Below are 26,601 nucleotides of genomic sequence, written 5' to 3'. Positions count from 1 at the left end.
GTGCCGATGGTCTTTGAGAACTGTGTTAGGCTGCTCCAGCACTTAGACTTTTTTCAGCAGACAAAATGATCCTGCGATCTCACAAGCAGCTGTGTGCTTCGGTCTTTCTCCCAAGCTCGCTCACTTTGGTAGATCATTTATTTATGACTTGGTCTCCAGCCAGCCTCAGGAGGACCAAAGCTACCTTTTTGTCACTGTGCCCACCCCACTTCTGCCACAACAGGTTGCTGAGGGGTGTTTCACAGAGGCCTTTAATCTAGCTGATCAAGAGGGCTCTCACCCCTCTTCCTGGGAACGTGCAAAGCCTCTTCATTGACTCCAGCAGTCCATGTCTCGCTTAAACTGCAGGACCACAGAACTCGCATTTTGGATAAAACCACATTTTATACCATAGCTCTGTACCTTTTGCACTAGCAATCACTTCTCCTGTGATTACCAGCTTGTCCCAGCAGATCTGCTTTTTACTGCAATATTCAAAGCATTCCAGGGGAGCTGGTAACATACTTACTAATGAAATTAAATCCAATGTTATCCATATTTTCAAGAATATTTTGCAAATTTCACTAGGCTGGATATAGGCTTACTCTATGCAAAGGGTCGTTAGTCTTGTGCTGCAGAGGAAGTTCCTGGGCTTAGTTTACCTGGGCACCACAACTGATGCTGGTACTAACAGGTACTCCCAGGTTGAACATATGGCTGGAAAGGCGCGCTAAACCCCTGTGTATTTGTGAAAGCTTTGGCATCACAGAATTTTAGGAACCCTTCTGCACAATGCAAAAAATGCACGGGGGAAAAAAAATCTTGTGGCATTGGAGCCTCTACGTGGATTCAGTTCCACCTGGAAACGAAGCAGCTACATTTCACTTTCATTTAGTTTATAAAATTCCTGGACTTGGGAAAATAAAACTTGCTAGGTCCACATACCGGACGTCTGCTTCTGTTACAGTGTTTCACTAGTTCGCAACCTGTTCTGTATTTTTGATGTTGCTTTTCAAGGTGCTTGCAGGATTTGGCTTCTTGTATGTAGGGGCTGGTGTCCTTATTTCTTGTGATTATTTTGAGGGATCCGTGATATTTCAGCCCTTGAAATCTGGGGGAATAGTAAATTAAAAGAAAAAGAAAAAGGTTGTTTAGGAGAAATGGGACCAATACTTTTCATTCGGCTATTTTGAAGCTAATCTCATTATTCCGGGGCTGGCTGACTCAGGGCTTTGGAGGGCTTGAGCGAGTCGCCCCGCGCTTGCACGAGATGCGCGTCCCCCCGGCTGCGCCGCGACACAAGACCGCGCATCTCCCCGCGGAGAGCGGCAACGCCACCCCCCACCCCCTCGCTTCCCGGGCCGCGTTCTCCCGGCGCAGGCAGCGCTGGCGGCGGGCGGCGCGGCGCGGAGCGGGCGCGGGGCTGGGGCCGCGGAGCGCGGGGCTGCAGCGCGGGGCAGCAGCGCGGGGGCGGGAGCTGCGCGCTGCCCCGGGCTGCAGCCGGCGGCGGCGGCGGCGGCGGCGGCGGCTGCGGGGGGCGGTGACGTCACAGAGCCGCTCGCCAGCACAACGTTCCATTGAGGCGAGCGCGTGCTCCGGCGAGCACATGGGCAGCGGGCCCCGCTCCGCGCCGCGCTGCTCCGCTGCTCCGCGCCGCACGGCCCGGCCCGGCCGCTGCCCCGGCCCTGCCCCTGCCCCTGCCCCTGCCCCTGCCCCTGCCCCTGCCCGCGGCCGGCCGGCTGGCCTGCGCCGCTCCTTCCCGCTGCGGCGCGCGGTGAGTAGCCGGGCTGCGGAGTAATGGGGGTTGGGTGAGGGGAGGTTGTTTGATTGCTTTATTTATTTTTTTTTAACCCCCCTCCTCTGTTTTTGGTTCTGTTTGTTTTGTTTTGTTTCGGGTGTGTCGCCGGGGCCCGGGAGGGGGTTTGCAGCCTGCCAGCGAGGTCGCAGCTTTCCGCGGGGCCGTCGCGTGGCTCGTGCAGATGGAGGGGGGGGGCGCAAGATTTTTTTTTTTTTTTAAAGCGCTGGGTCGAAGCCCGGCTAAAAATAGCCGCTGCAGGCCGAAAGCTGCGCGGATGGGGAGGCGAAGGGCTCGGGCTGCTTTCCAACGTCAATAAAGCGCCGCGATAACGCGGGCGACGCTCGGGGGTGCCGATGGCGCTGGCGTGACCCGGCGGGGCTCGCCCATCCCCCGGCGCGGCCACCTGGCCGCCGGCGGGCCGCTGCCCAAACCCGGGGCGCCGGCGAGGGGGCCGCGCCGCCTCCTGCTGCCACTTTGCGCCGGGCGCCGCGGCCGGGCCCGGCGGGGCCGCGCGCTGCTGCGGGGCCGCCGCTGCCCCGCGCCCGGCCGCCCCGCGCGCATCCCGCCGCCCCTCGGGCCGCCCGGGACGGCGCTGGAGCGGGCGCCCGGAACCGGGCAGGGCGCAGCGCGAGGCGACACTCCCAGCAGGCGCCCCAGGATGCTTCTACAAAGCCTTTGCTTAGGCCTTTTTTTTTCCTCCTAAAAAGCTGCGGATTTTTAAACAACTTCTCTTTAAGAGGCCGCATTTCGTGTTTATACCTGAACAATGCTAAAATGTTTTCATAGGCCTCATCCTTTAAGACTTTGCTCTTAAACTACTGAACTGTTGTTTTTTGCATCTTAAAATACGGTGCGGAAAAATCCCAGCAGAGCTGACAGTCATATCGGAAAGATGTTGGAGCCCTTCAGTGAGATCTTTTTGATCGCCTTCACGCTGGCAAGTTGGGGCATGTTCGCCTGTCCATGCGTATGGTCAGACACAGGCGGTCGTGAACCCAGCGCTAGTTCCTTTTTACTGATATGCAGCATGTCCAAAAATATATATTATTTAAGTCACTGCTTTAGAATGATATGTTTGGCCTATATGCTTTTCTGGGGCTATATTAGAATGTGTTAGACATTGCTGAATGTATAGAGCACAATATATTGTGTACATGTTACAGCTATGTGCAATGAGAGTATTTATCTATTCATTGTCACTAATGTCAGCTTGTGCCAACTAGTTTGGATTATTGTGAGAGTGGTCATACATATTATTTTTAAAAACATGAGTAGGTTAAAAAAATCTAGCTCTGAAGTGTTGAAATCACTGTAAGAAATAACGATACAATCAGTCTCTAATATCCAGGAAGGTCTTGTAAACATCATGTACAGTTTCCTTTCCATTGTGATTTGAAAAAAATATGTTATAAATATGTATGTTTTTCAAGCACGTGGACCAGTCAGATGGATGCTCTGTTGTTCTAGGTGCTGCATGTCTGTAGGAAACGCCACTTCACACCCCAGGGAGTTTAAAGTGATCTTATATGTAGTTTGCGCCGTTTCAGAAACACACCTGTATTTTTTTTTTCCTTTCCTTATCTCTTTCACAGTATTAAGTCTTAAACCTGGCTGACACCTAGGTTTGTGTTGTTATATTTCTGATAGATGTGACTGTGCTTTTGTGCGTTTTAAGTCGCATTAACGTGGCTGTACAGGTGCAATTTGTCAGCCAATGGGAACCCCATGTGCCTGTCAGGAATGAGCTGTGCCGCACGAGCAGCATCCATGCTAGAGGGGCCGTGCCGGCGTCGCGAGACGGGGACAGCTACAGCAGCGCGAGCTCCCTGCTCCGGCAAGGCCTAAGGATTTTCCATAACCCTGCCCAGCGTGTGTGCTGATGTCCATGCAATGTCACGGGAATGCAGCAATAGCGAAAATAAGGAAGAGCTTAGGCCTGCTGCTGTTGAAAGGCCCATCTGTTGCAGAAATGAATTATGTATGTGAATTAGTTTTTTAAAACGAAAGATTGGCTCCCTGTATGAACTTGCATGCTTGGAATACGGCTTTCGTGGGAGCTGACTGCTTTCTGAAGTGATTGTGAGTCGTGTCTCCTGCCGGCGCCGTTCAGTTGTGGAGCTTTGCAAAAATGTTTTTTGTTCCCTGTGCCCCTGCCTAACCAAGGCAGAGATTTCAGTTTAATGAAGGACTTTATCCTTGAAACTTTCAGCCTGTGCTTAATTCTTTGCAGAATTAGAGCTGTATCTTCCTGTTTTTAATCAAAATGCTTCACAAAAAGGACTTGTATATATTTCACTAACTTTTATATCAGGAATTCCTAGCAGGGGACGCTACACATAGTGCCATAGTTGTGGCGCAAAGTTAGAGGGGGAAAAAATGGTATATCTATATGCATTTAATATATCAGTATATTTTGGGCTCTTTTGTTGCTTTGCAGATGAAGATGTTCAGTGGGGTACTACAGTATCACTGTTTTTGTACTGGCCTCTTCCGGCTCTCTCAGTAATTATGCTGGTGCAGCTCCACTACCAATTGCAAGGTAGGAGTTTCAAGTACAACATCTACCTATATATATATTTTTTAAACTGTTCTGCGCAGACAATAGCACTGGCAGGATATGGGAAGTGGAAAAGCTGATTTTCGTGAACTGGGAGGCACTTCTGTGGCTTGCAGGAATTCTGGGGGTTCATCCTTTGCTCACCGCATGCAAGTTCAGCAAAGGATCGTGTTTGATACCCACGGTGCAATGTGCTGCAGCTTGGAGCAGTGCCAGGAATTCAGAGACGTGCTCAGCGAAACCGCTGTCGCACAACTGAACGCAGCTCTGGCGTGCGTGTCGTGTCCACTGGATGTCGGATGAGGACAAACTGAGTTGTATTTCCGTTGGTGACGTAGCGCAGGTTGGTCTGTCTCGAGCTGTGTTTCTGCTGGAGCGGCTGCCGTGGAGGGCATGCCACCGTGGTCCTCGCTGCCGGCTGAGGAGGAGGCCGCATGGGCCGTGGTCCCGCTTGGGGAGTTGAGAAGGGTGCAAAGGTGCAAACTGAAGTTGCAGAGAGGAAAACACGAACCTGATCAGGAAGCTTTGATTGTTTGCAGCCAGGTGATACAGATCTTATTTTGAAGTACAGGATGGTGTGTTTGTGTTTGCCTCCTTACTGGCTGATGCTTTAGTATTAAACACCTGCTTCATTCCTGGGTGGATTTATGGAGAGAGTGAGGGGGAATAAAGAAGTAATCCCTGTCCTGGACCCATTAGCACTGTCTGCAGGGCATGTTTTCCCTTGTCACAGCAGCATCTGTTCCTAAGTCAGTCTGTTGTCTTATGTAGCAAAGTGCTTAGTGCCCTGGTGAGGAACACTGCTTTAAATGTGCAGCAGTGTTTGGTTTATTTATACCTGGAGATACCGTGCCTGCTGTACGCTTCCTGTGTGCATGCAGTTCAGTGGAGGACATCATTTCTGGGAGTTATCAGTGCTGAGATATCACAACATTTCTGTGCGTTTCTTGAATTTTTTCTCTGGCGAGTGCCGGAGGTCATTTAAGAAAGGACGCTCTGCGTTTGACTTTTTCCTATTGCTGCAAGTGTGACAGATGAAGAGCAGTGAGGTGTTACCTGGTGTGTCGGCTCCATCATGCTATGTCAGGAAGGCAGGGTCATAAACCAACGTAAGGACAGGCCAGCCACATGGAGCCGTCTGGATTATCTGCAAGCCAGATGGATGTGATCAAAATGCTTTTTAATGCATCCAGTGGTAGTGTTGTATTCTTCCTGTGATTTCATGGTGCGGATGTGACGACGTGTGCGGAGCTGTATCCTGGAAATCAGTGATTTGAGTGTGGGCTGGGCTGAGTATCATGCGGGGGTTTCCAGGCAGGTTTGTCCTGCCCGCACTGAAGCCCGTGCTGTCACATCTTCGCTGCTGTTGATACCTTATATTTGTTGGCAGATACTGTGATTGCACTCCCGCCACCTCAGAGGAAAAGCGATCTGTAGGCAAATTGCTGCTGGGGAAACTATGTTGGGCAGTAAAGGGCTCTTTGAGGCCATGATGAAAGGCATAGCTGGAACTGATGGTTGGGATGTGAGAACAGAAACTGTTTGGATGAGGAAGCATGGCATAGGTCTTTAATGGCAAGGGTGATTGGCCCCGGAACAAGTTACCAGGAGAAGGGATGGATTCTCCCTCTTGATGATTTCTGCCTTGAAACCTGAGTGGGAAAAAGAATAAATACAAAAGCTCTTGGGCATGGAGGCTCTTCTATTTCTGTAAGGTAGGTCCTGCTGTGAGGGAAAGGGGCAAGAGGACATATCTGGGCTGTGCTTGTGTTGGCACAGCTACCACTGATTAATAACTCTGCTCATAGCTGTGGTTGGTCCTTATTGTGCCAGGCAGTGTCCCAGCAAAGGGTGGCCAAGGTTCACAGAACTACCCGTTGCGTGATGAAATCTGTTTGCGTCTTGAAGGTGCAAGACATTGAGCACGTCCCTGAGGGGAGAGGACAGAGTCGCCAGGGTCCCCAGCTGGTGGGATCCTCCATCATCTCCTGGGCATATCAAAGGGAGGCAGAGGCGCCTAAAGAAAGCCCCCAAAGGTGTTCCTCAATTTTGAGGAGAGGATTTCCCTGTGGTGAGAGCAGCATTGCAGGGAGAGGCAAGACCATATCCCATCGCATTGTTCATAGGGTGGCTTGGAGAGACACTCGGCATGGTCTGGCTTGTGCTGGGAAACCCCAGGCTCTGAAGTAGACCAACACACTGATTTTAAGCTGTGAGTTTTAAAGGTGGAAAACTCTGGTCCCAATTCCAGCTCTCATAACCACCCACAACTGTCTTCCATCCATCCAGTTGATGCAGTCCACTCCACCCTGGCTTCCTCTGAGTGCCCTTTCTGTGCTGCTCAGCTTCCCTGAATAACTGCTGGTTTTGTGCCTGGTCCTTACCTAAGTTTTACCACTGTCATTTAGCTGATTACTAGGTACATTATGCCAGTAAAATCTTTAATGTGAATGGGTTGTCCCAACTCCTCCCACTGGTAGAAGCTGAGTGTGTTAGGACTGCTCTGAGTCCTTCTGCACTGGAGAATTTTTGTGAGGCTAGCTGTGCCGTTGCGTTTGGTTTGGCAGGGCTCTTGCAACAGGTGAGACCTCAGTCTGAGAAGGGGACCTGGAAATCTCCATGTCCCAGTTTGTTTCCGCAGATCCTGTGCGGATCCACGTGTTCCTGGGTTGGAATAGCTTCCATTCAGCATTTCATGGCTTAGTGGCAAAATCTCTGCTCCCGGCAGCCATGCATGGTGAGAGGGATTTCCTTTGGTGAGCATATCCAAAAGGTATGTTGGGTAGATGAACTGATATGCTCCACAGGTTCCCCTACAGGTGCAAAATCATCTGGAAGCAAGTATGGGCCAGCTCCAGTGCTGCCAGTTTGCATATGGTTTGCCTTTGGTCTCAGGACATTCGGTGTCTTTCCTTGACCCCCAACAGCTGAACTTAAGAGTTTGGTTGCCTCCCTTTTATCCTTCATGTCTGTGAGAAAAAACTTGAAAACAGTACGTGTATTCTTGAGCTGTGACCTTTTCAGCAGTACTGCAGGGGCAGCATGCTTTGCGATCCTGTATAAAGCCCAGCTGGGATTAGGTAACTCAGTAACTCAGAAACAACAAGCAGAAAACCCCAACTTAACAACAGTTAAAAAAAGATATGTCTCCTGATAGACTTCATACTGTATATTTTGAGGCCTCGGTTTGATAATATTGTAGACATCTCTTCTTGAAAAAAAAACAACTGAGCAAAACCCCAGCCGAAATAAAATGCATTGCATTGCGTTGCACGGTTTCCTCCCCAGGCAAAGCGTGAGCCATGTGGGACAGTTCTCTCTGTGCGTCATTAGAAAGGAGTTGCATGCTTGGAGACGGAGGAGTGGATGGTACGTGCGTGGCACGAGAGCAGCTGGACCGCTGCTGCCTGGCTGACACTTGCAGGGGCTGCAGTGCCTGCGTGCAAACTCCTCCCTGCCTGTGCCTGCAGCTGAAGAGCATGTAAACTCCTTGGGATGCGTTGCCTGTTTTCGAAGGCATTCGACATGAGACGGTAAATCTGCTTTCAGGGAGCCTAGACCTGATAAAAAATGCAACTGTACAACATAAAATGCAGAATGAGTAAAACACTGCTATTTCAGGGCTGTGAAAGCTGTTTAGAGAAGGTGGCTTTGCCCAGTGAGCTCTCTGCCAGGTGCTGTATCGTTGGAGCCTGGTGTTGGATCAGGTATCGCCCGTCCTCGGCGCCTGGTAATCCACTGATGTAAATGTGCTGTTGTGTGTGCTGGGTATCGTGGCGGGAACAGCAGCTGTGAGTTCATACCTGACCTGCGTCAGACAGTGTGCAGGACGTGGAGCAATAGCCAAAGCCTATTCTGTGCTGGACCCCTTTATGTTATGGCTGCTGTGTATGGAAAAAGTTCTGGCACGGATCCCTCTTTGATGATGTTAAAGTTCTGTATTAATAAAAATGTGATTTTTTTTAATATTAGTTGTGTTATAAGCCTCATCAAGTGTATTATATATGAATATAGTCCAGCTAGAGCAGACCCTAGATGTTATATATCAACCCTCACCCTGTGTTTCAGTTGATGTTTTAAATAGTCAGTTGCATATATCAAGAAAATAACCTGTCGTTTAGCACACAGAACAAAAAACTCCATTTGTACATCCTTTTGGAAATACTTAATGACATTTCCAGCCTCACTTAAAGGCCAAGAGCATAGTGCTGTGGGGCAGATAACTTGACATACTGCTCAGGGGCTTTTAGAGGAGGATGTTTGCTATATGCATTGCTCAATCATTTGATTATAGGTATCTCACATCTGGCCTCTTGTTCTTATTGCATGGCTTTTGGGGGGTGGGCAAAGGCTTACATTTTTTTTAAATGTTAAAAAGAGTGGTATTAGATTGTGTAAAAACACTAACACAAAAAGTATGAGTGCTTGATGTTATAGAGAAAAAGACTAAATATACCTGAAAGCTAAAAATCCAAGTGTTTTTTGCACTTCAATCAAGTGTCTTTCAATACAAATAGAAATAACAGTGTTGCTAGCTCATGTCATTTTATTCTGGATTTAAAACAGTATGATGTTCTTTTAAAAACCCTGGCTCTTGGATTCAAGTTGTGGAAACATTTCTGTCTGGAGAGGCTTTGAATCTCTAGTCTCGGAGGCTCTTAAGACTCATCTAGGCAAAGGCATGGGTAACAAGACCTAGTGTTGACAGTGGTCCCATTTCAAGTGGGGGGTTCAACTAGAGAATGCGGAGGGTTCCTCTCACCCTCAGGTCTCTGTTTCTGTGGTTATTGATGAAAAAGTTGAAAAGATGAGCTCAAACAATGGAAGAGAAAAAGCAAAGGAATCAAAATTCTTCATCAGTTTTAAACTTTGTGTTTTAAGCCTTCAGGTGGGACAAAATGGAAGAGGCCCATATTTTCTGAATGTATAAGGTTAGTAAATAAATATAATTAAGATTAGAAATTTCATAGTGGAAAGAAGAATATGTATTCCTCTGTCTCACTGAGGGGATGAAGAGCCTTTCCCAGAGCCCAATGCATGTCTTGATTTTCTTGTCCTGATTCAGTGCTGGGATGAGACAGTGATGCTTCTGTGTCCTGGTTTCTCTCAGAGGGAAACATAGACTCATGGGCTGAAAGGGAAAGACTTCGGTTTGGATCTGTGTGAAAGGAGGACCAAGAATGAAGGAGGTGTCTCCCAGTAGACACATACATTGTATGACTGACTAATGGGACATTGTCTTCACTAGAGAAAAAGGTGCTTTCTAAACATAGGCCTCTTAGAATGGGTGAAGACTAATCCATTACATGAAACCGCTTTGTTGAAGGTAGGATTGATATCTTGGATCAGTGGAACCACAAAATGTCTGCTGGCATGAGTCAGGTCAGGATTTTAATGTGTAAGTGAATACGTAAAATCAGTTCCCTTGCTCTGCCCTTTTAACCAGGACCTGTAATGCACTGCTTGCCTTTACTGCCCTCCGTAAGTAATGTAGTTGCTGGCTTCTCCAATGCGATGTGAAGGATCACCCTTGCACTTGTATGGTGCGTTTCAGACTGCGTTGCAAATACCACTGAAGGAAGCTTCCCAGCACCTCGGTGAATGAGCAGTGATGTTACTCTTACTTCCCAGTCCAAGAAGCTGAAGCAATGAGAAGTTAGTCTTGAAAATGTTTTCCATATCTTGGTTGATTAGTTTGGAGACATGCCAGGCCTGGTTGTTAGAAGTAACTTGGATCGATGATGGGGTTCCCAGCTCATGGCTGTGGGATAGGATCTAGGAGACTCTGCCCTTGGCAAGCCATTTCATAACTCTCCCCTTCCACTCTTTTGCTTGTTTCTGTAGCCTGCAAACATGTCAGGGCAGACGCTGCCTCTTGTGCATTTGTTCATAGTGTGGGACAGTGAGAGCCCTGATACCAGCTGGGCCCTCCCAGTATTACTGTAGTACCAACAGAAACAGCATCGAGGTCCGGTGCTTCTACTTGAGCTCTGTCTAGAATGGCAATGCTGATTTTCATCGGCCGCTGTCTTTGAGGGGGAGGCCTGATGACTGGAACCAACACAATTAGGCAGGAAAAAAGCTTTAGAAAACTTTTCACCAGGTAACTACCTGGGGTCATGCAAGTGTTGAAGAACTGGAAATAAAACTTTCCTTAGCTCCTAGCTTAGCGTGAAAGATAAACTAGTGCTTATTGTTTTCTTCTTTCCTAGTGGGATCTACTAACATTCGTCGTATTGGGGGAGAAGAGGGAGGAAGAGGGGAAAGGAAGGGAATTTTGCAATAATTTTGTAATTTTAATTTTGAAGATAAGTTTATCAAGTACAATGTACAGGTTTCTAGGTGGTAATTTGAGTATAACCATCTTTCAGACAAGTCATAGCCTGCTTGGAGCCCCAAATCTTATTCATTAGCATAAGACATAATATTATGTTGCCTAGTGTTGTAGGCTGTACTGCTGTGGGTACTCAGTGTCCCTGTGTTCCTTATAAATCTTGATAGCATAAGAGATTATCAAAGACCTTATTTTGCAGGATGTTCTCAGTCACTTCTGATGAATATTTTTCTTGGATACTTCTGTATCAAATTCTAATAAATAGGACTTAAAAGTACAGCACTCTGTTAATTAACTGCTAACATTGCCTCATGGAGCAAGGTGGTATGGGAGGGGAAAATAAGGCAGAGGGATTAAACAGCCTGCAGTCACTTGTGCTGATCCATCCTAACTTGGAGAGCTTATAGTTGTTCTCGCTAATGCATTTCTCCTCCTTGTAATATTAGGAGAACTAATGTTTCTAGGAACAAACACCTGTATCTTGTCTTGCTTAGATGGAAAGTCTGGATAATGAGCAGATTAAAATGCTGTTGTTGCACTTTGGCAGCAGAAAGAGAGCTAAAGCTCGCAAAGATATTGAGATAACATGGGGAATGGGGTTGGCGTGTGGGATTGCTGGCTCCCAGGCCTGTACTCTCTCTGTTACACCACACTCCCTTAAAAGCCTTGAAGTCTGGACTATGTCTATTTTAGGCCTCCCTGAGGCATGACAAAGCCTGTAAGTCCATGAAATACTGCTTATAACATTAATATTTCATTTGAAGATATTAAAGGATTTCTATGCCCATCAGGAGTTGGCATGTATTAAGGCTGAGCTCATGCAACTGCAGTTTTATTGGAGGCCTGGCAGGCAGAGCAGGTCGGTCCAGAGAGGTTCCCGACCTCCCTCTGCCTCCACAGGGCACGTGGGTCCAGAATAAGGAGCCTGAAATGGTGGGCAAGCCCTTTTGGGAGGCTCATACCCAGGGAGCGGTGATGAGACTGCATCATCCCCACGGTCTCCTTGCTTAGAGCCCCTGCAGACCTTGCAGTAGGTGAGCTGGCCAGGCAATAGAGTCCAGTTCCCACAGCATGAAAAGGAGCCTTAGCTTTATTTAACCTTTTTGGGTACAGCTGCTGCCAGGGAGCCCAGCGCTTGGACGCAATGAGCTCATGGTGAAGAATAGCTCTTCGAAGCTGAACTCCAGCTGCGCTGCTCTCCCCGTTGGCCGAAGACACGGATCCACAGTTGGTCAGTTGAGTTTGTGGGTTGGGAGCACTCTTGGATTTCTTCTGGTGATAAGCTCTTCCATAGCAGTGTCACTGTTTCTCTCATCTCCAGCTGATTAAGAGATACTGCTCCGTCTTTCTGGCCAGAGTCCTGATGTTGGTTATGCTGGCATTCATGGTGTCTTGGCTTGACAACAGCAGTTGCACCTGGGTATGCAGCCTGCAGTGCAAAGGAAGCTCCAACCAGCACAGAAAGCTGCAGCCTATCTCCTCTGCAGGAGTCTCCTCCTCTCTATTTTGGCTTCTGTAGAAATAAAGTTTGAGGTCTTTATTCTCTTTTCAAGGTGCTCCCTATATGGACCTCAGGTATTAGAAAGGCTGCTTGAAGCTTTGTGCCAAAGACCATTGAAGCTTTCTGCAACACAATGAACCCGTGCTTTCAGAGGGCCCAGTTTCACACTGTGTGACTGTACTACACCAGGAGCTAAGGACCACCAAACTCATCATATACTGCTGCAAGTGTGAGGTATGTTCTCTTGCCTCTCATTTTTCTAAGTATAGAGCAATATTATATATAATGTTTAAAGACAGTTGGGGAACATACAACCAAAACAAGACCCTCCATTGCTGGGTTGGAGCAAAGAGGAGAGATAACACATACCAGATGGTGTTCAACACTTAATACACTACCTGAAAGTTAATCTGGTGATGAGTGCAGTGTTTAAAACTGATCATTGAGGAGAATATACTCAACTGGAATTCCAGTTACCTGAGATGATTTGTGCCTTTTCAGAATATATGAAATTAGGAAATGGCAGGATTAAGACATGTGCCCAAACATCCTTAACTCTACACTCCCTCTCCCCCTTCACCCCTTTGAAACTAGAGTTAATTACCAGAAATTTTCCGCACAGACAAGATTGGGTTGTAACACCCTGTCATATCAACTGGTCCAGGCAAGGCATTTCTTCTAGCTCATGTGTTAAGAATTAAATTAAAGATATTTAATTAAGATCTTTAATTATCACCTTGTAAACAGACTCATAGATTCTAAGGTAATTCATGTATGACTCTTGGTCCCCATCAATTTTGGATGCCCAAAAATGTGATACTGTATTTTAAACAAACCAGCATGCAAAAAAGGAATCATGAAGTCAAGATCATGGTGGACATTGTGGTCATGTTCATTAGGGGTTGTTCTCTGGGTGGTTTGATAGATATGGTGATTCTTATGTAGGTTACTACTTAGTATTTGCTGTTTCAGGAATGGGGGATCTTTACACCATCTACATTAGTGGTTTAAGTGGGAATTCTGAGAACAGGGAATGGGTGGATCTTTGCTTGCTCTCTGTTGTGGTTTAGTCCTTCCCAGCTTCTGTTCTGAAGCAAGGTTTTTAGATGTGCCCTTCCAGGATTGCCATGTATGGTGAGATGATGGTATATCCTTTGGCAACTCTTACTCTAGTCTGGTCAGCCTGCCTTAATTTGCTTTTACTTTCTATCTGTATCGTGTCTTTACCTTAGGTCATTGGCTCTCTGGGACAGAGAATGGCTTTTATGTTCTATTTTTATGTAACGTCTAGCACAGACACATTTGGTATGTCAAGCTTGTGGTGGTGCTATATGTAATACCAATAACAAATAGTGCTGATATTCCTCTGGAGGGTCTATGGCTGTCTGTGCAAACATGATAGAGATGTGACATCTGCTTGCCTTCTCGTTCATGTGCTGCTCTGGGTGAATTGCTTACATGGTTTCTGCATTGTTCTTGCTCTTAGTAACAGTGAACAGGGGAGTCAACTTGGTACAAGAAGTGTGCAAAAAGCATCCCCATACAGGTGAAAAATGCCAGTGCTGACCTGTAAGAGTCAGAGGCCTGTATTTGCTTTTATTCACGCAGGTTAGATTGAGCATAGCACAGTTTCAATTTTTATATGTGTGTTTGTGGAATATATAATATGTGTGGAAACATTATTGCCTGTTTAGCTTTAGCTTTCTCCTTGCTTCCGCTTTTAAGTTTTCCTTCCACTTCCCCTTTTCTGTTCCACTTCATGTTTGAGTTTTATGCCTGTGGTTTTTTTCATATGTGTATTTCCCTTTTTTTCTTACCTTCTTTCCTCTTTCTTTCCTATTCTGGCTTTTCATTCTTTACCTTCTCCTTTATGTGTTTCTGTCTCCTTCTGCTCCGAGTTGTTTTACAATTTGTCTTTTGCTTACTTCCTCCTTTCTCTCATAGAGGCAAATCAACCGATGCGCCCCGTTAGCATCTCTGCAACCCCCTTGTGCGTTGGCTGTCGCCTCTGCCGCAGATTAGAGGAGCAGCCGCAACTGGGTCTCTCCTCCTCTTGCTTGAAAAAAGGAATAAGGAGGTCTGAGTTGCTCCCATTTCCCCTCGCTCTAGATGAGTATCAGTCTGTCATTTTTTTTTTTTTTTCTTCCCTTGTCAACTTCAGATTGCAGCTTGCACGGCTGAGATGTTTTTCAGATCTGGTTGTTAAATTGAAGTGATGAGTAAGAGCAGGGTTAGTGGCCACAGTGGTTTTCCCTTGTGTCACAGGCTCCTTAATGCTAAGAGAAGGCCAGGGCTCCCCTTCCTTGCTTGGCGATGGCAAGCTGCGTGGGTTTGTCAGCGCGGAGTTCCTGTCGTTAGCTCTCTGTTAACTTTAATGCTGCAAGCCCAGGGCTTTTCGGCCTGGTTTTGAACCTGTTTCCCCTCTCCTGAGGGGTTTGGCGCTGGTTTTGGAGGGCTGCGGCAGTCCCACGAATGCGAATGGGCTGAGCTCAGCCGTTGCAGCGCGTGGCGGGCCACGCTCGGCGTGCTTCTGCGGGAGCCGGCGTTCGGGCGCCGGGATCAGTTGAGCAGGCGGGTTTGCGTGCGTGTTAGTAATGGCTTCGTTGATCTGAGCAATCCCAATAAGCCGTAGGAGAATGCTGCTTGGGGAAAGCAAATAGAAAAAGTATTGGCCTTGCTGTCCTGCAGCGCTAGGGCTAGGGGGAATTGTGAATGAAAGCAAGGCCAGATCCTGCACAATACTTTCCTTTTCCGTGAAAGCGGTGAGAGCTGTAAAGCTCAGTGTCTTTTAGGGCTTGACTCGTAGACTGTAAAGCTGAGTGTTTTGACTGCTTCTGATTATAGAAATAAGGAAACACTTTGATGTTGGCAATTTGAAGAACACGCTCAATATTGCTTCGTGGCAGACATCTTACTCTTGGCTGCCTCGGCCTCGTGGGCTGAGGACAGCAAGTGAGTTAGTTGGATGGCTTCATTTACACAGCTGTTTTTTTCCAAGAAATCACAGGATCCAGCGCGGCACTTTCTGTGCTGGGAAAGCAGGCTGTTTCCAGACCCCTGTTTGCAGGACTGGCGATTGTGTCCAGAGCGCTTGTTTGACAGGTGCCAATTCCAGAGGTGCCTCAGACCGTGGGCCTCGGAGGCCAGCTCAGTTGATCTCTCTAATGAGCCCAGTTTATGCAAGCATATCTGTGGAGGGGGCTTTCATTTGGATAGGAATTGCCTCTTGGAAGATGTAACGTGATCACAATTTTTCGGGGTATCGTCAAGGTGAATAAACAGAAATAGGACTTCAGACCTTCCCGTTCCTGTTGCTGATAATATGTGAGGCTTCTCATATGAAGTGTAAACATTCAGTGTCATGTTTCATTCAGGATGACTCTTCTTTTTTTTTTTTTTTCAGTTTTTTTTAGTTTTGTTTTTATGTCTCTGCAACGCAGACTTCTTTCACAAGTGGTTGCTGCTCTCTGACCAGTGTCCTGGCATGCCCCCCCTGCACTCTGCAATCCTTGGGTGAGGGGGTATTTCAGGGCATGTTCATAACTTGATCTTTCTGACGACTCTTGCACACGAGGCTCAATTAGTGCCAATTGTTAGGGTAGTTTTCTATTTTCAAGACACTCGGGCCCGATCCTATTTCCCTTGTGCTCCCAAATGAGATTTTGCCCGATGTACTTTGGAGCAGGGATGAGCTGTTTATCTACTTGAACCTCAGCACCACCATCAATCCACTCCCCATGAAACTAGGACTTGAACTCCCATAGTTCATAGCTACAGCACTCAGGATGGGACATGGGGCTGAATTACACCATTGCAACTGGGAGGTGCAGAGGACCCTGCCTTGAAAGGGATATGGTGCAGGTCATGTCTGAGATAGCCAGATCTGCCTAATGCAGAGTCATCATCAACCGAAGTTGTTCCAGGTTAGCATTTCCTCCAGGTGCTGTTCCTACATTTTGGACTTCAATGCAACAGGCTTGCTGTATAGGGGCAGATGCTTGTCTTTTCCATGTCTTTCCTCGAGCAGTGGCCAAAGCCAGACATTTTAGAAGAAAGTAGGTGAAAGTGGATGGCTAAAAAATAGCCAGATCATATGATAGTTTCTTGCAAAACCATTTCAAGCTAAGGTTGGTTTGGGTCCAAGTCATATCTGCCCACTGAAGGGATTGTTTATGGGTTGTAGGTGGCAGATTTCAGTTAGCTTAGAGCATCTAAAAAAAAAATCCTTTTTTTTTTTTTTCAGTATCTAAGTGTGTGGCCTTTGCTACTTGAGTGTCTCTTTTAGGCAGCTCAATAGTTTTTCTAAGTGGAATGTGTTTCTGCATTGAAGTTGAGAGATAAATATAGCTCTGAGCTGGTGAATTGAAAGAAGGCCATAGTATGTGCTATGTTGCCTTACCCAGTATTTTTTTCTTCTTTTTTTTTTGTGGTGATTTTGTTCTAACTTAAAATGGAAAGCCTACCAAAAGATGTTATTTTTCCCGTTAAAAGAAATTGCATGCCAGAATGCCATTCACTGACTTATGCTGCAACCAGTGAAGGATTAAACCCCTGCTCCTCTTTTCTAGCCTAGTACTATGTGTTTGGAAGGCAAGCACATTTGCAGCTGAGCCAACTATAATAACAATAATTCAGGATCAGAAGCTCAGAGCACCCTGTGATTAGCAAAATAATTATTGCATAGTGTATAAATTGAGAGATGGTTTTTGACATAGGAACAGAAACGTATGTTGCAGCTGCTTTAAGAGGCAATCAGCTCATGTCACCCTGTTGACGTTTTCAATGCAGAGCTTTATGCTGGAACCACGCAGGGCAAAACATGCTTTTCAAATGATTGCTTTTGAGTTTTCCAGTAACTTCTGCTGACATAAGAGCAGCCAGAAAACTTTCAAACAAAAGTTTTACACAGTCTGCTCTTCTCCCCTTAGTAAATTTTTTAATTTGGACGAAGTTGTTGTGTATGTTCTCTCTGCTTGCCAGGAGGCCACACTTTGGCTACCTGTCGGCTCTAAGACTTAAAGCAGAGTAGGAAGTCGCCCAAATCTTTTCCTTTATGGGTGCTAGTTCAGATCTGGGTCGCTACGGTTGTGACAGAAGTCTCTTATATGATGCCGCTTTGATATTTCTAAAGCAAGTCCATAGGCTTGTAGCTGATAGCTTGTGGCCTTAAAATCTAATCTGCCCTTCTGCATAACGGCGGACGAGGAATTTTACGCATAGTTTCCTTTGATGTTTCGTCAGCGGTGAGTGATAAAGTGGGCAGGGTTTCTCCCCGCGCGCTCCGAGGCTGTGTGCTCGTGCCCTGCCTTATCTCCCCGAACCTTTGGCACTGCAGCCCGGGGGCCCTTCCCGAGCCCTGACCCAGTTTCCCCGGGCTTTGTGACTTCGGTGGCATTGCGCTCCGTGCGACCGACTGTTCCGGGTGCCGAAGCCCCGTCTCGGTGGCCGAAACGGCTTGAATTCAATTCCCTGCCGCTGGGGAGGGAAGCGGTAGCAGAGGGGCGGTTTTGCCTTTGAGCTGCATCTGCTTGCCGACTGCTGGGAAACAGCGCTGCATCCTGGTGCGGGTGCCGTCGCCACGCGGGCAGCACCAGCGCCTCCCAGGGAGGGCTTTGGGACAGCACTTGCCGCAGATGTGCCCCGACAGCCCTGGGCGCTGTGTTGGCACAGGCATGCCGGTGGCAGTGCAGCGAGCCCGTTTAGGGAACTGATCCGGCCAAAAAATAGCTGTCAAACGGGGGAAGTGGTCACAGCACGGAAACGATGTGGGAAAATACAGCAGAGGCGGCGAGAGGCTCGGTCTGCTCTTTGCCCGCTGCTTGGAGCCAAAGTGGTTAAATGCTCCTGTATTGGTGAGGCCTGAGGGGGGTTTTGGTGCTGAATCTGAGGGATTTGCAACACCCCATTTATCTGTATGCTCAGTGCTTGGAAAACTTTTCCTAGGGCGTAGTGTGCTGGGTGACTGATTTAAGCTAAAATTAATACAGGATACTCCTGAGGGACTCTATCAGTTTAACTGAAGTCTAGTTCTCACGTGTAGATCTCTTCAAAACTGCCTTATGTATTTGTGTAAGGCCTGTATCAATAAGGCTGCAATTCCCCCCATAATATCTGCTACTGTAATAAACAAATATGTTAATTTAATTAAAAAAATGCTTTAAATAGGCTTGTTTTATTTGGGGCAAGCAGATGGCATATGTCCTTTGGTCTCTTCCAATCTTGTTTCCTGTGATTTGGTGTTTTTCTTTCCTATATATCTGTTGCTGAAAGTGATGAGGAGGGTGTGTGCGTTTCTACGTGCATGTCTGTAGGGCTGTGTGTTTATGCATATATGTGCATGTATGTACACCCACTCATGCACACACCTGCTCTTTTTATATATTACAAAAAATATGTATTTTTTCCCCCTGAATCAAATACAACCATTAATCCCTGTCTGCAACCAAACAAGCCATTGAGTTAATACCACCACATAAAGTTCAGGAAAGACCAGTGAGCGTGTTTCTAATAAGAGGATATTCTGGTCCTCTTGATAATCAACCCCCCATTGTAAAGTCATTTTGAGTCACAGGTTTAAATCTTTGTTCCAGTGGAAAAGATTTTTATGGGCAGTCCAAACAAGCATTAAATCCTGTTTTTTAACAGAGTTGCTTAAAATAGTACCGATTCTGAATCGGAAGAGTGACTCCAGGGGAAAAGAGAAAAGTTGAAACAATACAAATCATAGTTTGGTGGCACAAACCTTTTGTCCTACCCCAAACCCTGATAGAAATTTGGCAGAGGCAGAAGGCTGGATTTCCTCACTGTGAGACACTGCATGCTTTAGATTTCTCTGTGGAATTAGATTTGGATCTTCTATGCTGGTGGTTACCTTCCATTTTTTTTAAAGGAATTACTGTAAATTCATTTAGAAGACCTCTGCAAACTATGCCAGTTTTACACAGCCTAATTCCCCCGCCTGCCTTCCTCCTCTTTTGTTTGTAGGGAAAACTCTTTCTGGAAAATATGCTGGTATTTTGGAAATGTGGGTCGTGTGTGGGTTTTGACCTCTTTTCCTCTCTCTGCTCTGTTGCTGCTGAGGCAAGCCGGGCTTTCCAAACCGGACCCCGGCTCTGCCCCCGGTCCTGCATGTCTTGCCGTTTGCATTCATTCCTGGTTGCTTGGCGCGCCGCTGCTGCGACCAGTCCTGGCAATTGTGACTCCGTCATGACAGGGAATTATGACAAAATGGCCCACGCCATCAAAATCACATCAAAATGGCCCTGCAGTTTGCAGGCAGACGAGCCAGTGGCTGGCTGAAGCGGGTCGATGCCGGGCTGAGGTGAGCTGAGCAACCTTCCCGCTTTCCCCAGGGAGCAGGGGTAACAGCACCCCTGCTCCCTGCCTCTAATGCAGGGACTTTTGCAGGCAGCATCGCAGCAATATGAGGCTTAAAGCGCTTTAAGCTCATTTTGCGATGTGCTGCTGACAAATCCAGTCTGTGGAAGGCTGCCTGCATCGTTTCCTCCTTTTCCTTCCCTTCCAAATACTCCTTAGTGCTCACGTAGCTATCCCTTGTAAGTAATGGGTTCAGGTGGGCTTCTTGAGCCCACCTGAAGAGCCCCAGTACCATTTACGAGCGATACCTCTTGTGCCTGCTGTGCTACGGGCAGCGAGTACGCTGTGTCCTGTTAGTCCCCCGTCTTTCGTTGCTGTACCCTTGCTTGTCCTTAGCATGGTGCCTTCCTGCAGCATGCATTGCTTGCTAGTGCAGCTGGCACATCCCGAGCCTTTGATGTGCTGTCTCCGGAAACTTTCAGTACAACTGCCCTGCACTTAATATCATACCTCCGCTTGTTCTTTTGCACACTCTGCGTGGGAGGAGTGACCTGTAGTCTCGGTCTGAGCGCTGCCGTCACTCCTCCCCTGTCCCAGCTGTCCAGCTAGGAGTCCTTTCTCATTCAGGACTGGCAGCAGTGGTATGAACTGCTTTTACACCTTACACAGTGTGAGCACACTCTGATTTCCACTTCTTTATCTCGGGCACGCACCTAGCTCTCGTGATTGTAATATCGAAGCATCTCTGCAAAATTAAAAGGTGACAGTGATCTTAGTCTTTTCCTTAAAACGGTCCCCGAGCAGGGGAGAAGAGTGATGTTAGCATATGGAGCTGACATATTTATTATTGATGATACCTTTAAATGATTAAACAATTTTTCCTTGCATTATTTAGGGGGATTATGATATTCATCATTAATGGAAAGATGTCTGTCTAGAGAAATGTGTGATTCATACTCATAAATACCTTCTCTCTTCCTTTCATTATTTCCTGTCTGTCTTCTCCCAGCTCTTGCTTCTCCTTTTGGAGTCAGTATTCATCCTTCTGTAAATACCTGCTGCTGCCTTCCCCATTTCCCCTGTCCTGTGGGCTGTAAAAGGGGAGACAGTTTTTTTCTGGGCAGATAACTAACTAACTAACTAAGGGACATGGTAATCCAGGTAAAGAAATAAGTTTTAGAAAGACCTAGAAACAGTTGAGAGCCCTTTCTAGCAAATGTTATTCAGATTAATGTTTTTATTATACAGTCAGTGATACCAGAAGCATTAACAAACCTGGCATTAGGTGTGAATGTGTCCCCATGATGTGCTACGGTATTGCAGTTGGTTTGTATTGCAAAGTAAGACAATATTAACTGATACTACAGTTATGAGAGGCTAGACTTCCCAAGGTGGCATGGGTCGGGCTCAGTATGTTGTGGTGATTGTCTGTCGGTGACCTAACATGGTTTAGATATACGGTATGGTTGAGGTCATATGAAAATCTTGCTGATGTAATCCTCAGGTTCCTAAACATCCCTGAAAATACTTGACTTTAGCATAAGCAGTTCTTATCCTCACCTACTTGGCTATTGCTCGTCTGTCAGAAGAGGAGAATTGACTGCCCGGCTCTTGGAATTTTTTGGCTTTACCTTGTGGAAATGAAAAGGACAGTCCCTCTGCACCAGCTAGTTTTACTGGATCTTTAATTAAACCAATTGATATATATTTTTTTCCATGCAGCAGAAACAGGGTTTCCAGGATGCAGTTCAAAGATGAAATGTGTCTATTTGCTCACCTACGGCAGTACATGACATCATAATATATTTATGGGACTTGGGTTGATCTCCAGAGCCTTCATGTTTCATGTGTACTAAAAAGCAGCACCTTTTAATTAATGGAAATTAGAGCAAAGCTCATTGATGCTTCATGCTTTAAATGTCTTTAAATAGATTCTAGTAGATCATAGTAAATTTAGAGCTTGAAGTTAGTTGTCTTAAATCATTTATCTGAAAGCTATTTTTAAATAAAAGTATTTAAATGAAAACTTAATTGTTGACATTGATTAATTTTAGTCAAAACTGTAAATGGGCAGGGTTTTTTTTGAAGTTAGATAACAAGAACAGAGGAACAAAATCTCTCACTAAGATGCAGACTTACTTCACTGGCTTTTGTAGTGTTTCGGGGGAAGGATGCTTCTCCGTAGCCTGCAGTGGAAGGTCTCTCTTTTTCATTGCCATCTTGCGTACCAACAGCTCAATGTCTTACCCTGGGAGATGTGAGGGGGGCAGGAGGAGTGTGAGGTGTCTCCATGCTAGGTAGGGTGATAGGAACCTGCACTTCAAAGGAGTCTGTTGAAAGGATGAAAACGGCGTTTGAAATCACTGGCTCTCTCTAGAGCATGCAGAACAGAAATGACCAGTAAGTCAAAAAAAAAATTAATTTAGGTGAGACTCCTCCACTTCATTCTCTTTTCTGCCCCGCCTTCCTTTACATATGCTTGTTTCTGACTTTTCAGACTCAAAATCCCTCCTGTAGGAGCCTGGAAAAGGCTTAATGCTTTTGTAGCTTCTTTCTGTGCGGCTCTACCAGGGGAAACAATTTATTTGTTACTTTCCTCTTCCCCTTATTGTATTCATGCCCTGCTTGCCCAGCCTCTTGTGCTGGAGAAGATTTGGTGTGTTTTTTACCTGGCATCTCAAGCTTGCTTGCCTGTCCTTTACGTGGTCTGTCGGGGAACAGTGGGGTAGCAAGAGGAGGAACCCTACAGATGCATTTGAGCGGGGGAACACTGGTTTTCTGAGCAGACTCCAAGGAAGGTACTGCAGGTCTTACTGTGAGCTGTCTTTTGCAGCCCTTTGGGCAAGCTGTTAAGCTCTAGTGCGCTTGGTTATGCAGGGCACTATGATATCAGGGGAAAAGAGGCCACATTTGCTGGCTTTTGCTGCCAATCAGTTCATGGACAAGAACATAAGGATTTATTGTTTTTTTTTTCTTTTTTATTCTACCTAATCTTTCTACAGAGGCTCTGTTTAATGTCTTAGCCGTGTTTGAAATGTGGAATTTATCTGCTGCTATTATTATCCAAATGCAGAGAGGCTGCTCGCCTTTTTGTTGTGTTAAATCCAGCGGGGATCGCTTTTTGTTCTGTTTGTGCAGCACCTAGCGTGGTTGGGTCCGGAATGGGGGCTCCTCATGCAACGTAACACACAAAATCCTATTTCTCCCTTTCTGCTCTCCAGCAGCCTATCCTGCAGCTACAATTCCTTTTCCGGTAAAAATTGCAAGTGGCATGGCAGGCTGAGCGTGACGCTTCTGAAAGTCTCATTCCCTGTGGTGAAGTTTCTTTCAGCATCACAGATGCACAGGAAGGGTTAGAGCATGAGGAGTCAGAACATGGTCTCTCTAGGTAGAAAGCACATGTGAGCCCCCTCTCCTGCTTCTGGACTCCTTCCCAGCTAATTTGAGCTCGTCGTAGGGGCGAAACTGTGTCCCTTCCCAAGGGATGAAGAAATTTCACCCGTGGAAGTGATACAGTCTCGCAGAAGTCTGCTGGATGAAGACCAGCCTACCAAGAAAGTGCTTTCCACAGCTGTGTCTGAGCAAGACGGCGAAGGATGTGTTTGACTTAAACACCTTGCTGAACTGGGGCAGTGCTCAGCGCGGCGAGGGTTGCGCTCCTGGGCTGGCTGAGCATGCCGTGTGCTAAGGGACATAATTAGCTTTCCAGGGAGGGGACGGAAGCAAAGAAACCACCGTTTCTTGCGGGATATCTCGAAAATGTGCTGGAGAAATGAATGCAGTAATGGGGCAGCTGTGGGGCAAGGTGCGGGACCCTGCGACCAGGGTGCCCCACCGTGTGGACAGCCCGTGGAGGTGCTTCTGGTCATCCCCTGTTGGCTTTTAGCCGCTGGTTAGGTATTGTTTGACCCTGCGGTGTCCTTCCTGTCGCAGGGGCTGATGTTGCTGCATGTGCGAGCGGGGGCAGCGTCACGAGAAACTGCTGTGGGCGTCTCTGACGCCTGACCCCAGGGGCCGGGGGGAAGAGTGAAAAGGGTGATTGTGTCCTTTGTATTGACGTGGTGAGTCGCTTCTGCTCGGATTTGACATTTCTTGTCCCTGACAGATGATCGCCGCTTCCTCCGAAGCTGCGCCCCCGTTCCGGCGTCATCTTTGGTTGACTCCTCGCCTCCCACCAAAGGGTTTGCAGCCAGCCGTCCCGCTCCCGCTCGCCGTTAATAGCCCCGACTTATTTTGCGTTCAACGCCATCCTGCTTGCCGGAGGGCCGAGACTTGGCACGTTTACGCTGGAGTTGGGACGGGCTGGTCCCGCGGGTCCCGTGGGGTGCTGACGAGCTCGGGGGTGATGAGCGCCTGCCGGGCACGTGCCCGGATCCCGCGTGGCGTTCTCCCCGTCGGGGCCTGGGTACCTGCGTGGGGGGGAGGAGGGGTCTGAACGGATAACTTGCGACTCCAGGGAATGAAGCAGTGGGAAGGGGAAAAACCTTTCTGTTTTTGGCCGGAACCTGACATGACGGGGCCGCTCCGAATCGGTGCCACGACTCCGAGCTCCGAATGAATCACAGGAAAAAAAAGTCTGAGTCATAATCCCTAATGCTACCAAGCGGATTTGTTCTTTTTTTTTTGTTCTCGTGTGCTGACTAATGTGCAGGGAAGCAGCAAGAGCCCTTTCTCTGCTGTTTCATCAATGAAAAATGCAGCGCTGTCTCTCCTCGCCACCGCAGCGGAGCGGAGCGAGGAGCTGGGCCGGGCTCCCCCCGCCCCTGTGCGTGCCGCGGCGGTGAGCATCGCTCGAGCCTGGCCAGCCGCTCCGCTTGGCGGTGCTCCCCCTCTTCCAGCAGGTGCTCAAAAGCCCGAGCGGCAGCGGCAGCGGGAGCGGGAGCCGCAGCGGGAGCGGGAGCCGCAGCGGGAGCGGGAGCCGCAGCGGGAGCGGGAGCCGCAGCGGTGCTTTGCCCGCAGGGCCACGCAGAGGGGGGATGCGCCTGGAGGCAGCCAAACGGCAGCCAAGCATTTGTGCTCCTTCGGCCTCGGTGTCGCTGGGCAGCCAGAGGGGTGCCTGCACATACTTGTGTTTTGCAATTGCCACCTGTTCCTCTGAGCTTCTCAGAATGGTTTACAAAGGAGGCTTAGGATAATGACGCCTACCCAGCACTGAAAGCTCAGCGGTGTAAACTGCAATTGAAGTAAAGTGGCTATCGTTCCCTCGAGATCAGTTCCTACAGCTACCTTGGTCTTGCAGCCCCAAATAATTTTAGAAATGTGTATTCTTAAAGGGCAACTGATTTTTGCCATTTCCTTCTCTCACCTGATTCTAGCTGTCTTTTCAGATTCAGATTGAGCGGTGATTCCTACCCTGAGAAACCCCCCGTTAAATTAGTTTTGATTAGAACTTCCTCCCCCAAAGATGTACAAAATCAGTAGTCATAAAAAAAAAAAAAAAAAAAAAAGCGCATGACTGTAGACCTTTGCTTCAATTTAAATAGGGTCAGAGATAGACTACTGAGCCGAGTCCCTGTGACCGGTGCTGTGCCCAGAGGCTGCAGGGCGAGATGCAGCAGACGGTCCCAAAAATCTTGCTGAGAGCCTCGTCCGTGGTAGCAGGGGGTTAAACTGCGCCGCGGTGTGTGGCAAAGCAGATCTGCTCAGAAAGGGCAGCTTTTCCCTTTGGAGCCAAGTTTTGACTGTCTTGTTATTTTAGCTGATTAGATTAATTTCCTGGATGATGTAACCAAGTGACATTAATTATGTTATATTACCAATAAGAGCTGCTGTTTTAGGCTCTGTATGTGTTTAAAAATATTTTAGAGTACTTCTTTTGCTTAAAGGTTACTGTACAGAATTGGAAACTTTTATCACACTGATGCACACTCATACTTGTGCACATGCACACAGACGAGAGGAGCTAGATTTCAGTGGGCAAAGTGTTACACTGGGGGATTGGGCTGTTCTTTTTGCCTCATAGTGTTCTTAATTTTTCCTTATGGGTTTTTGTGATAGAATTAATATTCTCCCCATCGAAAAGCTGGTAGGATCTGGGTCCAGGAGTGGAAGCTAGGGATTCCTGATGTTTGGTCCGAGTTTTACTGCTCCTTGTGTTTCCTACACTTAAAACCGGTCTGATAGAGCAACTATCGACACTATGAAGCTTATAGTTTTTTTTTCTTTTCTTTTTCCTTTTGTCAGGTTATTTTTCAGCCAGATCAGTTCCCCGGTCCAGTTTGCTGTCTATCTATAGGAAAAGAGGAGGCAGCATTTCTGGGGGAAAGTTTGTTGTGAAGCAACATCTGTGGTAAGCTAATAAGCGTAAATGCTGGCAAGCGGAGTTTGTCTACCTCTGATCTGGGCGATAGAGCTTTCACCTAGGGCTCTGCGGTCTGAAGTACCCAGCAGGTGAGGTTACCCCGCTCCTCTGCCGCTGCGTTTGGCTCTTCTGCTGGTGTAGCCGAAACCGGTTCCCAGAACGAAATGAGCTTCTTCAGCAAAAAAGCTCTTTCTCTGTTTCCTTCCTCTCTCCCTCCCCAGCCTCCATAGAGCTATTTCTGAATCAATTGCATTTTCTCAGCATAAATACACCGGTTGGGGCTGTGCATGTATTTCTGATGTTCTCCCCCGCCCCCATAATTTTACAGGCTGCTGGCAAATCTTAAGCATAGATCAAGCCAAGGCAAATGTGAGATGTCTTAGTTTCTTGTCTGTGGAACAGAGCTAATATGCCTTTGCATGTGAGGATAGGGAATTTGCAAGTCCTGGATATGGATTTTTTTTCCTCTGTGCATGAGATTTAAGGGGGAAAGTAAGTCTTTGGATAGTGAAGTTATTTTTTAAGATTATTTTTTAAGATACTAAAGCACTTGTCTACATGAAAAATCTTTGCTAATTTGATTTTTTTTTTTTTTTTTTTTTTAAAGCCACATTACCTATACCAATGCAGGTCTTGGTGTAAATGCTCTTGCTTTGTTTTGCTGACCTGGACTGAGGACAGACCTTTTCTGAGTCAACTAGAGCACCTTTAAAATATGATTACTGCCTAATCCACTGAAGAAAAAATCAGGCAGGTTTTCTCAGCCTGTTTAGACTGTTTAGGTCAACCTTGCTTGCTGAAGCGGATTAGGGAA

The 26,601-nt window shown here is 47.1% G+C and overlaps 1 long non-coding RNA gene across 3 annotated transcripts in view; it reads left to right on the top strand.

The window, feature by feature from the left end:
• Positions 1 to 1,674: 1,674 nt before the first annotated feature.
• The window catches only part of LOC106496312 (uncharacterized), a 170,237-nt gene continuing 145,310 nt past the window's right edge, over positions 1,675 to 26,601 (top strand). The window contains exons 1-2 of one of the 3 annotated variants that reach the window (XR_010883267.1): positions 12,273 to 12,403; positions 25,670 to 25,876. This is a non-coding gene — a long non-coding RNA (uncharacterized lncRNA). Of the gene's footprint in view, positions 1,754 to 12,272; positions 12,404 to 25,669; positions 25,877 to 26,601 lie in introns of those variants that run through there. The other 2 variants (XR_010883268.1, XR_001294586.2) reach the window with 2 other exon arrangements.

This window comes from Apteryx mantelli, chromosome 2 (assembly GCF_036417845.1).
Source record: "Apteryx mantelli isolate bAptMan1 chromosome 2, bAptMan1.hap1, whole genome shotgun sequence".
Taxonomy (NCBI): domain Eukaryota; kingdom Metazoa; phylum Chordata; class Aves; order Apterygiformes; family Apterygidae; genus Apteryx; species Apteryx mantelli.
The sequence above is the reverse complement of the archived record's forward strand: the minus strand, read 5'-3'. Positions and strand labels throughout refer to the sequence as shown.